This window comes from Hemicordylus capensis, chromosome 2 (assembly GCF_027244095.1).
Source record: "Hemicordylus capensis ecotype Gifberg chromosome 2, rHemCap1.1.pri, whole genome shotgun sequence".
Lineage (NCBI taxonomy): Eukaryota > Metazoa > Chordata > Lepidosauria > Squamata > Cordylidae > Hemicordylus > Hemicordylus capensis.
In genome coordinates this window covers 262,102,948-262,118,586 of record NC_069658.1, presented here as the reverse complement: position 1 = coordinate 262,118,586, position 15,639 = coordinate 262,102,948, and the positions used below count along the sequence as shown (strand labels likewise).

Below are 15,639 nucleotides of genomic sequence, written 5' to 3'. Positions count from 1 at the left end.
AGAGTGGGAGAGGGGGGAATGCCCAGAGACATTTGGATAGCCACTATCAGGAGCAAGATGTTTGACTAAAGAGGCCTTGGCCTGATCCAGGAAGGCTCTTATGTCTTGGTCAAGGAACACAACAGTGGTCCATTCTCCAAATAAGGAGATTAGCTATACTTACTTTGTAGAGCTGATCGTTTAAGAGAGCACACTTAAAAGTCCACAAAAATGAAGGTGACAGCTGGGGAGCAGATGCTAAGATGCTCAACAGGGCACAGGCATTTTACAGGATTTGAGCAGCTGGCAGCTGAGAAGATAAATAGAAAGATACTGCTGTTAAAAAGATCACCTCAAGAATGATTCAGTCATCCAAAGCAGTTAAGTATCTCCAGAACTAGACCTAAGAATTAATGTGTCATATCCCCTCCTCACCCAGTGGATCAGGACAAGTTAATATATAAAACTCACATTATCCTTGCATCTCTAACAAATAAGTTAGGTACAGAAAATATTTGTTTAAAGCATCTCAATGATATTTGTGACGAAACAGAAATTTGTCTCTCAAGTTCTCATCAATAATGGCTGGTGCAGGAACTACAGTGAGAGGCACCTTTAAAAGGTAAATATAGGTGCTTACCACCGCTCTCGCTGGACCTGACCACTGCTTGGAGCAACAGCACACAGCCCAGTAGCCTCTGCGGAAGGGGATTGCCTCTGTGGGGCCAATCCCCCGCCGGCAGCCAGGTGAGTGGCGGAGTAGGTGGTGTGCTGCTGCTCTGAGCAGGGTTCAAGCGTGGCAGTAAACACTTATTAATTTACCCTTAAAGGTGTCTCTCACTGCCACTCCCCCCCACCGCGGTGCCTGGGTCACATCTAACAGTCTGTTCACTGCATCATAGTGTTTCTCAACTAAACAATCAAAAAGTGAACACATTTCAACTAAGAAATCATAAAGTGACCATTCTTCACATTTCAAGAAATTTGCCATGCTCTTTACATTGTCAAAGCAGTGTATAATCACCAAAGCACAGGTCACAGAAATGAAAGGATGGAGAGGATCATTCAGTCTAACCCCCTGCCCTAAAACAAGATATCCTTGGCCTAAAGATATCCTGGGCAAATACATTTTCCAAGAAAATAGATTTTACAGCCTCTTTAGGTAGCTGCAAAGGTTAGCCCCACCAACCCAGAATCACTCAGCATGTGGATAGGATATAGTGCAGTTGTGTTTAATTCAAAGCTTGCAAAAACATTCAACTAAAATGCTCTAGAAGCACCCCAGACAAGAACTGTAGAGCTCTTTGGAGGTATCTGGTACCTACCTACCCCTTGCTTGGTCGGTATGTGCCATTTTTTCTCTGACTGCAGTTTCAGATCGAGAAAATTTTTCTTTAGGGCGCTAGCGATAGCCTGGCTCAACGTCACAGCAAAGATGTTAAGTGATGGCTGTTTAGTTCCCTTCCAGCTCTTCAGCACCAAGGTATCATATGAGATGTTTTCTTTCCCATACACTTTGACATTCAAACTTGCTATGCCAAAAGAAAAAGTATTGAGAGAACAATAATACTTTGGATTTATATAGCATACTCCAGGTATTCAGCATACTTCATGTATTCAGTATTATCAAGTAACTTTTGTAACAGTGCTGTAACGTAAGTTAACATTATCTTCTTACTGCAAATGAGAAGTGATGGTGGAAAAATACAAGTTTGCCCAAGGCCACTTAAAAGAATCATGGCTGGACAGAGGCTTTAATTGCATGGTTGAAGGCAGCTTTGAAACAGAGACTTTCCAGCTTACTCTCTTAGCCATTACACCACATCAGTAAACCCTGCTAACTGGCATCTGGTGGGCCACTGTGTGAAACAGGATGCTGGAGTAGATAGGCCTTGGGCCTGATCCAGCAGGGCTGTTCTTATGATCAAAGAGGCACTTTTAAAGAGGCAATTCTCTCATATTTAGCAGGGGGAGAGCAACTGTCCCTATCCAGCCCTGGCACAGAATCCCTCCAGTGACTATTGCAAGTGTCTACCTTGTATTTCTTTTTAGACTGTGAACCCTTTTGGGACAGCAAATCATCTTACTACTTTTTCTATGTAAACTACTGGGAACTTTTGAAAAGCAGTATATAAATATCTGTAGTTGTAGCTCTAGCATGTGATCAACGGTAGTGAGAGTGATTAAGGTAAGTCTGAAAAATACCTACAACCTAGTGTATATGGGGAAGTTGATTTCAAGGGAGTCAGAGGATAAACGGTAGCAGTGTCTACCTAGAAGACTGTTACCTAGAAGAGCCTAGATAAACCTTTAAAGTTGACTCTACCGTTCAAGACCAGAGGTGCTAGGGAAAGCAGAGGACCTTCGTGATGTGTGGAGAGAATAATAAAGGTAGGTCTGAAACATACCTGGTGGGTATTGGAGAAAATGTTTGGGGGGGCCTCAGAGAGGGTAATTACGGTAGGCCGTGCAAAGCCCCCAGCTCCTTCAGGCAGCAGGGACGCATCACGAGTAATTACGACAGGCTTCTCCTTTCCCTTCTCACACCGGCCTCCCTTCCACCCCCACCCGCTCAGGTCCCGCTCGGGAGAGGGTGGGGGCGCCCAAGGGGCCTGCTCCGGGTTCAGCCACCGGAGCTGTTAGCTAGTCCCCCACCCTCCCACTACTATTACTACAACAACAACAAAAGCCCACCCTGCTCTTTTTCCCCCTCCCCCCCGCCGCCCCAATCCTCCGCCCTCTGCCAACGCCTCCACAGGAAGCGGCTCCGGTGTTCCAGGAAGTAGTCCTCTCTAACCACTGCCGGGCACCATGGAGATAGAAAGTAATTTTGAGAAAGCAGACATATACGGGCGGCGGCCCCTTACCGGAAGTTCGGATTCCCTCACCGGAAGCAGACGTGTTTCCTAAGCCGAGTAACACACGCGGCCTAGTCTTTTGCTTCCCCCGCTTCTCCGAAGTTCCCCTTTCGGTCGTTCATTTTGCCAGCGTGTAAAGGGGCGGCGCTTGCTTGCTGCGGAGCGACGGTGGCTGAATTCAGGGCATCCACTTCTGAGTAAACGCGAGGCGGGTGAAGTTGTCCTCGACCTCCGTCCTTCCTGAGCAATCTTGGAGGGTGATGAGCAGCAGCGCAGTTCTAGGCAAATCTGCTCAGAAGTATATCCGTCTCCGTCTGAGTTCAGTCAGTGGTGGGACTGATTCCCAGGTCAATGTACTTGCTTGGGACTTCAGTCTAAGTTTCAGTCGGCTGTGTTGCGTTTGGGTCTGATTCTGCGGTGTGTGCCAAGTTTATTGCCAGATGTTCTCCTCTTTTAAGGTTACCTAAGCTTGCTCACTTCGTCTGTTTCTCCGCTGCCACCATTTGTTTGTTATGAAGCCACTGTAAGGCTTGGGGTTTCTTATCCTGTTAAATGTGACGTTGCTGTCACGGGGAAGGCTGTTGACGGGAATCAGTCAGAGTCAGAGATGTTTCAAACAAAAACAAGAACCAAGTTTTAGGTTTGTGTACACTACAATGTGTACACAGGTCACTGAAATATCAATAACCTGCAATATGGTGATGACACCACTCTGATAGCTGAGAATGCAGATGATCTGCAAGCTCTAGTAATGAAAGTCAAGGAGCTCAGTGAAAAAATTGGACTTCGACTAAACGTAAAGAGGACTAAACTAATGACAACAGGTACAGCAACCAGCCTCAGAAGAGACAATGAAGACACTTGAGTGGTGGATAGCTTCTGCCTTTTAGGATTGACCGTCAACAGTAAAGGATCCAGCAGTCAAGAAATACGCTGCAGACTAGCACTTGGCAGGGTTGCAGTGAAGGTCTTGGAAAGGTTATTTAGACACACTGGATGCGAAAGCTGGACTCTGAAGAAGCAAGATAGAAAAAGTATGGACTTTTTGAACTTTGGTGCTGGAGAAGACTTTGGAGGATACTATGGACATCCAGGGAAACAAACAAATGACCAGAGAACAAATCAGTCCAGAATTTTCACTCAAGGTGCAAATGACCAGGCTCAAACTAGCATACTTTGGACACATTATGCGAAAATCCAGCTCCCTTGAGAAGTCCATAATGCTGGGAAAAGTTGAAGGAAAGAGTAGAAGAGGGCGACCTGCAACAAGGTGGATGGACTCGATTGTGACAGCAATGAATGCACCACTGAGAGACCTTAAAGGCCAAGCTGAATACAGATAATCCTGGAGAGAATCTATCTATGTGGTCGCTAAGAGTTGACACAGACTTGATGGCACTTAATCAATCAATCAATCAATCAATCACACTACTATGACGTAGGACTGCTAACTTGCTTGGTTGCAGTATTGATGTTTCTTTTTACAGAGCTTGGCTGCGTTTCACTCAGTGCTTCAAACTTTAACCCAGGTCCTTCCCAGAACTGTCCTTTTTATCCAGTCTTTGTCACAGACTGTCTTATTCTCAATTTTTATTATAGACCATTTTTAATCTTTTGAGTCTAAACTTAAAAGCATCTCTTTTTGAGAGTCCTTCTCACCAGATCCCAAAATCCACTCCTCCTGTTCTCCACTATTAACTCCCAACTGTCACACTCTGCCACCCATGATTGACAACTTCACTGTGTTCCAAGCTAATTTACAGAAAAATATTTCTGCTCTATACACTATTGTATCATTTCACCACAGGCTGTGAAGTAATGCTAATACTGTTAGTAATTAGTAATGCTAATCCTGTTGCAGGATTGCTGCAGCCAATGCATGGCTGCAGTAATGCTAATCCTGTTCAGGCTGCAATCCTAAACATGCCAGTGAGAAAAATCCCATTGAACACAATGACTTCTTTTTGAGTAAATATGTCCAGGTATTTGAGTGGGAAGATTACTTTAATGAACTTTATTTTTCTGGTCCTTTTCTCCAGGCATTGTAGCTACATGATGTCAATGTTTAAAAGCCCCATAGTATTACCCTTTCTCTGGCACCTGTGTTGCTGGCTGGCTTTCTATATTATTATTATTATTATTATTATTACATTTATATCCCGCTCTTCCTCCAAGGAGCCCAGAGCGGTGTACTACATACTTAAGTTTCTCTTTCACAACAGCCCTGGGAAGTAGGCTATGCTGAGAGAGAAGTGACTGGCCCAGAGTCACCCAGGAAGTCTCATGGCTGAATGGGGATTTGAACTCGGGTCTCCCTGGTCCTAGTCCAGCACTCTAACCACTATACCACGCTGGCTCTCCTATATATGTGGATCATAAACCCCTTGCCCTCATTTCCGGATTCTCTCTAGAGTGCCTCCCTCAGAGTTAAGTGTTGTATCAAGAAATTATGCCCCCAGGTGTTGTATCAGTTCATATCTGATGAATGTGGCAACCAATATGTTCAATGCAAGTACAATATGTGCATATACAGATCTGAACATGTGTGGAGTTATTCACACATGTGAACAGTGGCACACTTCCTATCTGTTCCCTGAATTTGACAGGCCTGTGTTCACTTTTTAAATGATTACATGTACAGTCATTCACACAAAAATATATACAAGCATCTAAATGCATTTATAGAATCCTATCTGAATAGGGCTCTTCTCCTACATGTGCAGAACCCACTTTGTGCATTCACGCACAGCCCTAGCTCACTGCTTTTGGCTGCTCCAGATAAATGGCAACAGCCACCCGACCCCTGTCACTGGCTCCATCCTTGGGTGGGTGCCAGCATTGGTGCCATCCAGCCCATCACTGCCCCCCCCCCCCCGCATTACATACTCAAGCACCACTTCCTTGTTGCCAGCCTCAGCAGCTGGGCATGCTGCCACTGTTTATTGTTATTATTGTTATTAATTCAATTTCTATACCGCCCTTCCAAAAAACGGCTCAGGGCAGTTTACACAGGTTTATTTGCTGTTTGTATGGTGTGCCCCACAAGAGGGAGCATGAAACATGCTTTCAGCAACAGTTGCTGCCTGACCTCTTAAAAAAATTTTTTTTACATGCTTACAAAGCACAACTCTAAAATAACATGTAGTTTGACCCTTAAGAAAGGGGGGGGGGAGAAAGCCATAGAACAAGGAGCAATATATTAGGCAGATCTACCAGCCCCAGAAACTCCACGATCAGGTGAGGAATGAATGTTAATATTTGTTAGGGTGGCCGGCATTCAAACAGATAGCAATGTTCCTTATGGTCCAGTGGTCCATGAGCCATTTTCTCCAAAAGCACAGATTGATCTCTGGAATGTAGATATGTGATATGATGCAGAAAAAATAATAATAACCTGACCATTGAGAATAGGTCACTTTCTATTCATGCAAAAGTGATCCAGTGGGATGTGGCTCCTGTTTGGGAATGTAGGGACTAGGCATGGTTCTAAATAAATTCATTAAATAAAATAAACATAAGATAAGAAAAATTATGTGTCAGTTTTCAGTGCAGAAGATGTCAGGTAGAAATCAGCACCACCAGGACTGCTCCCCGCCACTCCGCACCTTACAGGTGTCTGAAGAACTAAATCAAATCAAGGTGGCATGAAATGAAGTTCTAGGACTAATTGACAATTTAAGAACTAACAGATCATCAAGCCCTGATGGCATACACATGCAAATTCTTAAATAGTTTACCCTTTAACAAAAACATGATACTAGATAGATAATTGGGAGGTAGGCAACATAAGGTTACTTTTTGAAACGGGGATTATGTGGGAGTTGGAAAATTACAGGTCCATTAGCCGAATTGTTGTTGTGGGTGGAAAGCATTATTGAAGTTAGATTTCACATAATGAAGAACATGCCTTGCTGAGCAAGAATCATTATGGTCTCTGCTAAGGGAAGTTTTGCCTCTTTAGAATATTAGAATTCTTTGAGAGTGTCAACAAGTATTTGACAGGCAGACATTATATATTTGGCCATCCAAAAGGTTTTTTGGTGAAATTACTTTGTTCAGTAAACAAAGCAGCCCTAGGATAAAGTGATGGATCCTCTTCTGAATAACTGGTTACAGAACAAGAATCAGGGGGCAGGAGCAACCAGGTAGGATTCACACTGGATGGAAGAAAACAGTAGAACCCCGCAAAGGTTTGTATTGGGACTGGTACTATTCAAATTATTCACATCTGATCTGGAGCCAGAGGTGAGTAGTGAGGTAACTAAATTTGCAGATGACCCCAAATTATTCAAGATGATGAAAATGCACAGTGATAGTAGTAAAGGGGAAGGTGAACAAGGAAAAGAAAGCACGCTGCTGCAACTAAGTGCTGTCTTTAGCTGCTTGTTTGCTTGCCTCTTCCTCTTCCTCTTAGTGCTGGGAAAGAAAGGGCCCCAAAGCCAAGTGTATGAGACAGAAGCCGGGCAGCCTCCTCCTGCCTCAGGCAACTAGCTGCTAGACACGTCATTCTCAAACAGGAGGTGGGTAAGGAGGAAGTGGAAGCCAATGAGGAATAGCATATCCCAGTTCTATATTTGCTAATATGCCAGAGCCACACCTACATTAAAAAAAAAAAAAAAGCTCACAGTGCATTTGCAGTTGTTTGAAGCTTGATTTTGGCATTATAATTCTGGCGTTATATACAGGTGTCTGCACACATGTATGTGTTTTTGTATGAATGATTGTACATATGTTCATTTAAAAAGTGAACCTGGGCACAGGTCCCCTCAAATATAGGGTAGAGATAGGAAGTATGCTATGTTAGTTGAACATATTGTGTAAGTAATTGTACATGCATGCAGAACTATACACGTGTGCACTAAATACATATACAATCTGAGCACAGTCACTCTACTCAGATTGTCTATGTATTTAACATAATGTCTGAATAAGGCTACAGATCCTGAGAGAAAAATCATACATTCCCTGATATAAAACATGATGCACTCAGGGAAAGTGCTAACATTTCAACAGGAGTGAAGCCTTGAAAATAAACATTTATTCATACGAACGTGCCAAGTAAGCACAACCAATGAGAAGCAACGCACATTTAATGCACAACATAAGGATTGTGCGGAAAGGTCTCATGCTGCTGTGCCTTTCTGAAGAATTATGTCTGCACATGAACTTAAAGACTCTTTATCACTTGTGCCAGCAGACATTGGCCAAAGCAAAAATAAGCCCATCAGATGATCTGGGAGGACCAAGTCATACAGTAGCTGGGGAAGCAAAGGAGGTGTGAACCTCAGCAGTACTCAAGTGGGAGATCGTGGGAGCCTCACAGATAGCTGCTCTGAGTTTTTTTTCCTAAAGGATAAGAAGGAAAGAAGTGTAATAAATAAATATACAATACAGTGTAACAATATACTCAGTGCTGGAACTCTTGTCTCCTGTTTCTTCCTTTTAAAGAGAAATGTGGGTGTGGGAGAGGACACTGCGCCTCTTTTAAAAGACAAGGAGACTGAGCTAGATGAGAAGGTTCAGAGGGAGCAGAACATTTGGGTACAGTAAGATAACAAGGTGTTGAAACTTGGAAGACAGAAGGTTGCAAGTTCCATCAATAATGGCCACGTGATACAGGACAAGTTGAACATGTGGGCATGGTAGAGAAGAGTGTGTCCTACCCGCCCACCCATGAGTGTTGAAAGTGGAATGACAGAGTTATTGTTTTCCATCTGTGAACACCCATTCCATTATATGGGGGTGCCTTGATTGGGCTCCCCCCTCCCTTGTCAAGCAATGAGTGAAATGTAAGTACAGTCTGGTGGTCCTAGAAATCGAGGACTTAGCGGGGAGGAGGAGGTGTTTTAATGTTTGGAAAATGAAAATAGGAAGCTACCTTTTACTGAGATCATTGGTCCATCTAGCTCAGTATCATTTACAATGGAAAGCAATGGCTCTCCACAGTTTCAGATGGGACTCTAGCTCTGACTTGCCTGAAGATGCTAGGGATGGAAGTTGGGACCTTATTTACTTGATTTATATGCCACCCCTCCAAAATGGCCCAGGGCGGTTTACAACAAATAAAAACAATTAAAATAAGTTTAACAGTTAAAATCAGAACTAAATCAATTGAACAATTAAAATCAATTAAACATTAAAAACATTAACATTAAAATCATTTAAACCAGCATTAAAAATTTAAACCATACATCTAATTAAAAGCCTGGGTGAATCAATGTGCCTTCAGCAAATGTGTCTTTGTCTTATGCACACAAAGCAGGAGCTCTACCACTAAGCTATCATCTGTATTTTGCTTAGAGTTCCAGGACTCAAAAGGTCAGCAGTGATCTCTCATGACACAGAAACAGAGGAAGCTGCCTTATATGTCGATTCAGATCATTGGTCCATCTAGCTCAGTATGGTCTAAACTGCCTGGTAGTGGCTCTCCAAGGTTTTCAGGCAGGAGTCTTTCCCAGCGCTACATGGGAAAGCCAGGGGTTGAACCTGGGATGTGCAAATGCTCTACCACTGAGATATGGCCCCATCACCCATGTTTTTGATCCACCTCCAAAAGGGCAGGTTGATCTCTGAAGTGTAGGTGTGTTTTGTGACAGGTATAAAAGCTCACCTGGCCACTGAGGAGAGGTTAGTGTCTCTTTTTCCATGCCAAAAGGCCATCCAATGGAGGGCAGCTTCTTCCTGGTGATTCAAAGGCCTTCTGTGGCCCAGGTTTGCCTTCTTACTGTCTGTGTTTTCCTCAGCCTTGGACAAGGAGGTAAGTCGCACCTTAGAGAGGTAGGAGAGAGATGCCACTAGCATACAGGTGCTATTCTCCCCTTCCCCCTCTCTTGTTCAGAAGTGATGCTCCCAATCTGCATTATGAAATGGGATCAGAAAGTAGTCTGGGGATTCTTCCAGGATACCTTCTCACAAACAAGCGAAGACAAATTCGAATGTCTATGGAGGACACACAGCCCTCTGGAATTTTTTTTATGATGATGTGAACTAACTAACAATATCATTACGACCTGCGTAAGAGAAGAGTTTTAGGGGAACCAAAGGGTGCAATACATCTCTCTGTGCTCAGACACACATTAAGCCTCCCCTTGCACTTTCAGGTACTGGCAGCTTTGAAAAGTCAAGGTTTTCTCCCAGACCCCAAGTCTTCTGAGATAAATTCCTTCATTGGAAGTATCTGGATGGCTGCCATGGAAATGGTTGTCAAGAATATGATTACCTGGGCAAATCTCAACCTCTGGGGGCACAGTGTGGGGGAAGTGAAACACTTCACCTTTGCTTGTGATCACGGAGGTCACAGCGGAGTCAGGTTCCTAAGTTTTGAAATGAGAAAATTCTCATATATGAGGCAAGATATGGCACCATTCCTTTAATAGTTCCTGTATTCCACTTTTCACATGTTAATCACTCGTACAATCTGTGCATGGTGCAAACAGGCACAAATCTATGCAGATACAGTTATTCATATGATATGTTGAACACAGGTTCAGCAGTATACTTCCTGTTTATATCTTGTATGTCAGGGGGCCTGCACCCAGGTTCACCTTTAAATGAACACTAGTCATTTACACAAAACCATGTAGGTTCCCAGGGACAGATAAGAACATAAGAAGAGGGTTAGGCCCAAGGCCTATCTAGTACAGCACCCTGTTTCCCACAGTGGCCCACCAGATGCCTCTGAGAAGTCCACAGGCATGAAATGAGGGCATGCCCACTCTCCTGTGGTTGCTCCCCTGCAACTGGTGCTTGGAGGCCTCCTGCCTCTGAGCCTGGAGGTAGCCTATAGCCATCAATACTAGTAGCCATTGAAAGACTTGTCCACCATGATTTGCTTAAAGCCATCCAAGCAAGTGGCTATCACCACATTCCATGGTAAAGGATTCCGTAGATTAATTCTGTGCTGTGTGAAAGAAGTACTTCCTTTTGTCAGTCCTAAATTTCCTGGCAATCAGTTTCATGGGATGACCCCCAGGACCAGACTGGGGGCATTGAGAGGGTGGTGGAATGTATGTGGGGAGGGCGCTGGGTTTTGAGCAGAATGGGTACTTAAGGGTGGGAGTATTCACTGCTGCTGAGTGCAGCGGGGCTCAGGGGCACCCCGCAGGTGAGGCACATCGGGAATATGCCCTGTGGGCCAGTCTGAGCCTGATGACCCCTGGTTCAAGTGTGGTGATACAGGGGAAAGAACTTCTCCCTATCCATTCTGACCACACCGTGCATAATTTTATACACCTCTATCATGTCTCCCCTAAATTACTTTTTTCTAAACTAAAAAGACTCAAATGTTATCTTCCACATAGGAAGCTGCCATATATTGAGTCAGACCACTGGCCCATCTAGCTCAGAATTGTCTACGCAGACTGGCAGCAGCTTCTCCAAGGTTACAGGCAGGAGTCTCTCTCAGCCCTATCTTGGAGATGCCAGGGAGGGGATTTGGAACCTTCTGCAGGCAAGCATGCAGGTGCTATTCCCAGAGCAGCCCCATCTCCTGAGAGGGAATATCTTACAGTGCTCACACGTAGTCTCCCATTCAAATGCAAACCAGGGTGGACCCTGCTTAACAAAGAGGACAATACATGCTTGCTACAGTAGCAATGCTACCACAAGACCAGCTCTCCTCGCAAGGCCTTACCTCGTAAGGGAGGTGCTAGCCCTCAGTCATTTTAGTTGCTGTCTTCTGCACCTTTTCCAGTTCTACAGTGTCCTTTCTGAGATATGGCAACCAGAACTGTATGCACGTACAGCGTAATGTCTGAATAGGGCTTTAAAGAGGGTAGACTTGCTGTATAGGCCACTCCTGTAAGGCTGCTGTGAACAGAGAGCCATTAGAATTTTTTTCAAAGTGTCTCTTTATTAGCAGGTGCTGTGAATTGTCGGCGCTGTGCCTCTATGGAGCCAGGGGCACCGTGCAGTCCACCTAGACACAAGTGCACAGCCATCAAGGATGAGCAAGTCTGCTTCACTTACAGAATCATGAAGGGTAAGGAGTATTCTGGGGACACGTTTCGTTTCTTGGCACCACTCCTTTATGGAGCTGGCAATTCACAAAACCACACGGGGTGGGTGGGTGGGTGGGGGGGATATATGCATGCTCAATGGCTAGAATAAGCAGGAGGTATGAAGGAGCATGGCCAGACTCCTTTGGATGAATAATAAATTTTGATGAAAATTTTGATAAAGTTTGATGAATAATAAATAATAAGGCAAATTGAGGTGGTTACCCCAGGTGGCAAATTGGCAGAGGCAGAGGATTAGCTGTCTCCACTGGCCTATTGCCTCCTCCTCACCAACCACCTCAGTAATTAACAGCAGCTAGCAGCAGTGGCAGCCACCTAATGGGGCAGTGGGGAAATGACTTGACTAGCAAGCCAGAGGTTGCCGGTTCGAATCCCCGCTGGTATGTTTCTCAGACTATGGGAAACACCTATATCAGGCAGCAGCGATATAGGAAGATGCTGAAAGGCATCATCTCATACTGTGCAGGAGGAGGCAATGGTAAACCCCTCCTGTATCCTACCAAAAACAACCACAGGGCTCTGTGGGCGCCAGGAGTCGACACCGACTCGACGGCACACACTTTAGCAGCAGTGGTATTGCCCAGCCACCACACTGGTCTTCCCCCTCCTGTTTGACTGTCCCCTGCAAGGCATGGGGCAAGTATCATTCTATGATCTGCCTTCTGCATTTTTCAAAAGGCAGGAAGTGGGACAAATGGGAGGAGGAGGAGGAGGAGGAGGAGTTGTATCAGTGACCACTGCCACATAAACCAAATTGGCATGAGGTGGATGAGGAGACTGGGGGACTGTGGGATGGGGGTGAATTGGCATGGATGGTGGCACGATCAGGGTGGAAGGAGGTGGGAAAGTCAGCCTGGAAAGGAAATAGGCACATGCTGTGTGAATCAAGCTGGGAATGGGGGAAGATTGGGGAGATGGCAGGTTTGGTGCATGGCACACAGTGTGGTCTGTGCATTGTAGGGTTCCAAGGCAGTGTCACCTTAGGTGCCAGCTTGGGTTGGGTCTGCAGAAGAGGTTTTATTCTCACTTTCTATCACATGAATGAATGACTGCCACATTATGGTAGAGGCAAAACCTTCTATGTCTGACACTGGCCTTCACTGACAGGGATTCTATAGAGGATGGTGGTGCAGGGTGGGGCGGTAGATGCATACCACAAGTGTATAAACACACACACACACACCATTATGAAACCCCCCTGTCTGCATATATCCACCTGCCATAATGAAGTGATGCTAGTTCATTATAACAGTGAAACAAAGACTCTTCTTTCACCAATTCCAGGTCAAGAGGTACAGCAATTGATACGGGGGTGTACAGAGAAAAGAAACCTGAGATGTTCAACTAGATGGACGGATCCAAGTGTTCAACTCCAATATGAATTTCTATGCTGTTCTGAAAAACACATGTGCAACAGACTCAATTAGATCATCTGAAAGTGTGCCTCCATTATGGGTTGGGGAGGGGAGGGAGAGGGGGGAGGGAAAGAGACTGACTCTCTGTCTCAAATTTATCATAATCTATATATAACATACTTTTCACATTTATAAATTGACACACCAGATTACAATCAGTGAAAATATTCATACCCTTAGATAATCAGCTATATTGGGATTCCTTCAGATATAATCAGTTGGTAATCTTGAAATTGGAAACACTTTCTGAAATTCATTATTAGACTTTAAATATACTGCATATTTAAACTGAAGATGCTCACCATCAATATGCACACTGAGATTCTTTTTTTAACACAGATTCATTACTCTTAAATTCCTTAAAGAGCAACAGGCCAGCTGTTTCTTTCTTCTTACTTTGTACATGGTTTAAAAGGCCTTTTGTTGGATCTGTTGTGAGTCTGTTCATTCTGAGTTTTAGTTTTCCCCACAAGGCTGGGCTACTCACCTGTATTTGTCCTTTGTGTTCTGTCTTTCCTTCCATTTTTATGCCTGCCTTTTGTATTTCCAGCTCATCAGTAAGCTTCTTGTGCAGGCACATTGGCCAACATCTTCACTAATGCTGCACTCAGCCAAGGATGCACATGTGCTTCTGGTGCTTTCCACACTAATGCAAGGCAGGTATCAGGAATGATTTTTGCTGAACTCCCCTTCCCTCTGATGCGTTCTGTGCCACACACAAAAATGTGCCTGAAGTCTGCACAACTCTTAGGGACGGATTCCTGGAAGTAAAAACTCCTTCAGGAGGGAAGAGAGAGCAATGAAAATCATGGCCTCCCTCTGCCTCCAATGGGCCTGCAGGGATCTGCAGGGATAAGTCTGGAGTGCAGTTAAGTTTCACTCTGTTTACATTTTTGAGGTTGCGTCTGTTTTCATAGTCCTGCAGAGAATGTCAGCCAGTGACACCGGCTTCTGGGCATGCACGCATAAGATTTGGTTGCAAGTCTATCTATCTATCTATCTATCTATCTATCTATCTATCTATCTATCTATCTATCTATCTATCTATCTATCTATCATCTATCTATCTATCTATCTATAATTTATGATCTTTATTTAATTCTTCATTCCAATAAATAATGTGTCCTTGAAAAAACTAACATACCTGAAGTGTATTTCTCACATCAGAATCAGTGTCTGAAAGTTCTATCACTTTGGTTCTTAAGTTTCTGTTTGAGCTCCACAGAGTTCCGAAAATTGAAGGTCTGCATGAATTGTAAAAAGGAAGGAAGGAAATGGGAATGGTGCAATAGCGGTTTATTAAGGAGTAGATCCTAACGCATTTCGAGCAGAACTCTTCTTCAGGGGACTACAACATATAAAATATACCAGTGATGATGATAAGGAATAGTTATTACTTATTAAGTACAACGGCAAAATGATTTTTATTTTTGTCATTTGTGTGTGGGCCAGTTACCCCATTGTGTTGCATTCACCATGCTCTAGCTTGTTTGAGGATCTTTGTTACATGGTTTAAACTCGCCAGTTTGTAAAAAGCTATTTACTATTATCTGTGGCTTAGTTTGTTTAAATACCTTTGAATTTGCTAGTTTGTTTGCAAAAAGCTATTTATCATAACCTTGGTTTAGTTAGTTTATATATTTCTGCTATACTGTTTTAGCTTGCTGGTCTGTTTGTGAGAAGTCATTTATTATACTTTTGTCTTTGTACTTTGGGTTTATCTTATTTCCTTTCTATCATCATGGCTTGCTTTCATCTATTTTTAAAATTGTGAGTAGTTTCATATAGTTCCTTGTATATTCCTTATTATCATCATGGGTATATTTTATATGTTGTCGTGCTCTGAAGAAGAGTTCTACTCGAAACATGTCGGGACCTACTCTTTAATAAACTGCTACTGCACCATTCCTGTTTCCTTCCTATTTGTTGGTGTGGTGCTTTCCCCTCTTGTGTGTGTCTGTCATGAATTGTAACAAACCTCTCACTGTTTAATATATTTGTTCTCTCTGTGTGTATGCACGCACGTGCATGTTTTAAAACATTCTTGCTTTATTCTTGCCTTCAATTCATGGAAGAAGGCTATTAGCTAGGATGGCCAAATGGAACCTCTGGCCACTGACAAGTCAATTGCAGTTCCTGCAAGTCAAACAGCAGGTTAGGCTGTTCCTTTTGTGTGCAATTCAGTAGCTAGGGGAGAGGGGGCCCATGTTCACCTCTCTCTCTGGCGTCCCCTCAGAGTGAGGGAGATAATGAAGAAAATAGGGAGGGGTGGAGCTGGGGGGGCCCTAAGGAGCTGGGGGCCCAGGTTCTTTGAACCCTTTTGCTAAATTATAGCTACACCCTGGTCCTGTTTGTGGACTTCCAAGATGC

General features: G+C 43.9%; 1 protein-coding gene and 2 long non-coding RNA genes across 7 annotated transcripts in view; 1 reads left to right on the top strand and 2 right to left on the bottom strand.

The window, feature by feature from the left end:
* LOC128342925 (E3 ubiquitin-protein ligase TRIM39-like) overlaps positions 1 to 2,937 on the bottom strand; it is a 51,576-nt gene extending 48,639 nt beyond the window's left edge. The window contains exons 1-3 of one of the 5 annotated variants that reach the window (XM_053291127.1): positions 2,847 to 2,937; positions 1,305 to 1,511; positions 164 to 289 (exon numbers count right to left, since the gene is read on the bottom strand). The gene's annotated coding sequence lies outside the window, so the exon portion shown is untranslated. Of the gene's footprint in view, positions 1 to 163; positions 290 to 1,304; positions 1,512 to 2,387; positions 2,707 to 2,846 lie in introns of those variants that run through there. The other 4 variants (XM_053291123.1, XM_053291124.1, XM_053291126.1 and 1 more) reach the window with 4 other exon arrangements.
* Positions 2,233 to 13,296, top strand: LOC128342932 (uncharacterized). Its single transcript, XR_008315263.1, has 3 exons — positions 2,233 to 2,370; positions 11,695 to 11,817; positions 13,139 to 13,296. It is a non-coding gene; the product is annotated as an uncharacterized LOC128342932 (long non-coding RNA).
* Positions 7,859 to 10,023, bottom strand: LOC128342929 (uncharacterized). Its single transcript, XR_008315260.1, has 2 exons — positions 9,448 to 10,023; positions 7,859 to 8,183 (listed from the first exon to the last, which is right to left on the bottom strand). It is a non-coding gene; the product is annotated as an uncharacterized LOC128342929 (long non-coding RNA).
* Positions 13,297 to 15,639: the final 2,343 nt, after the last annotated feature.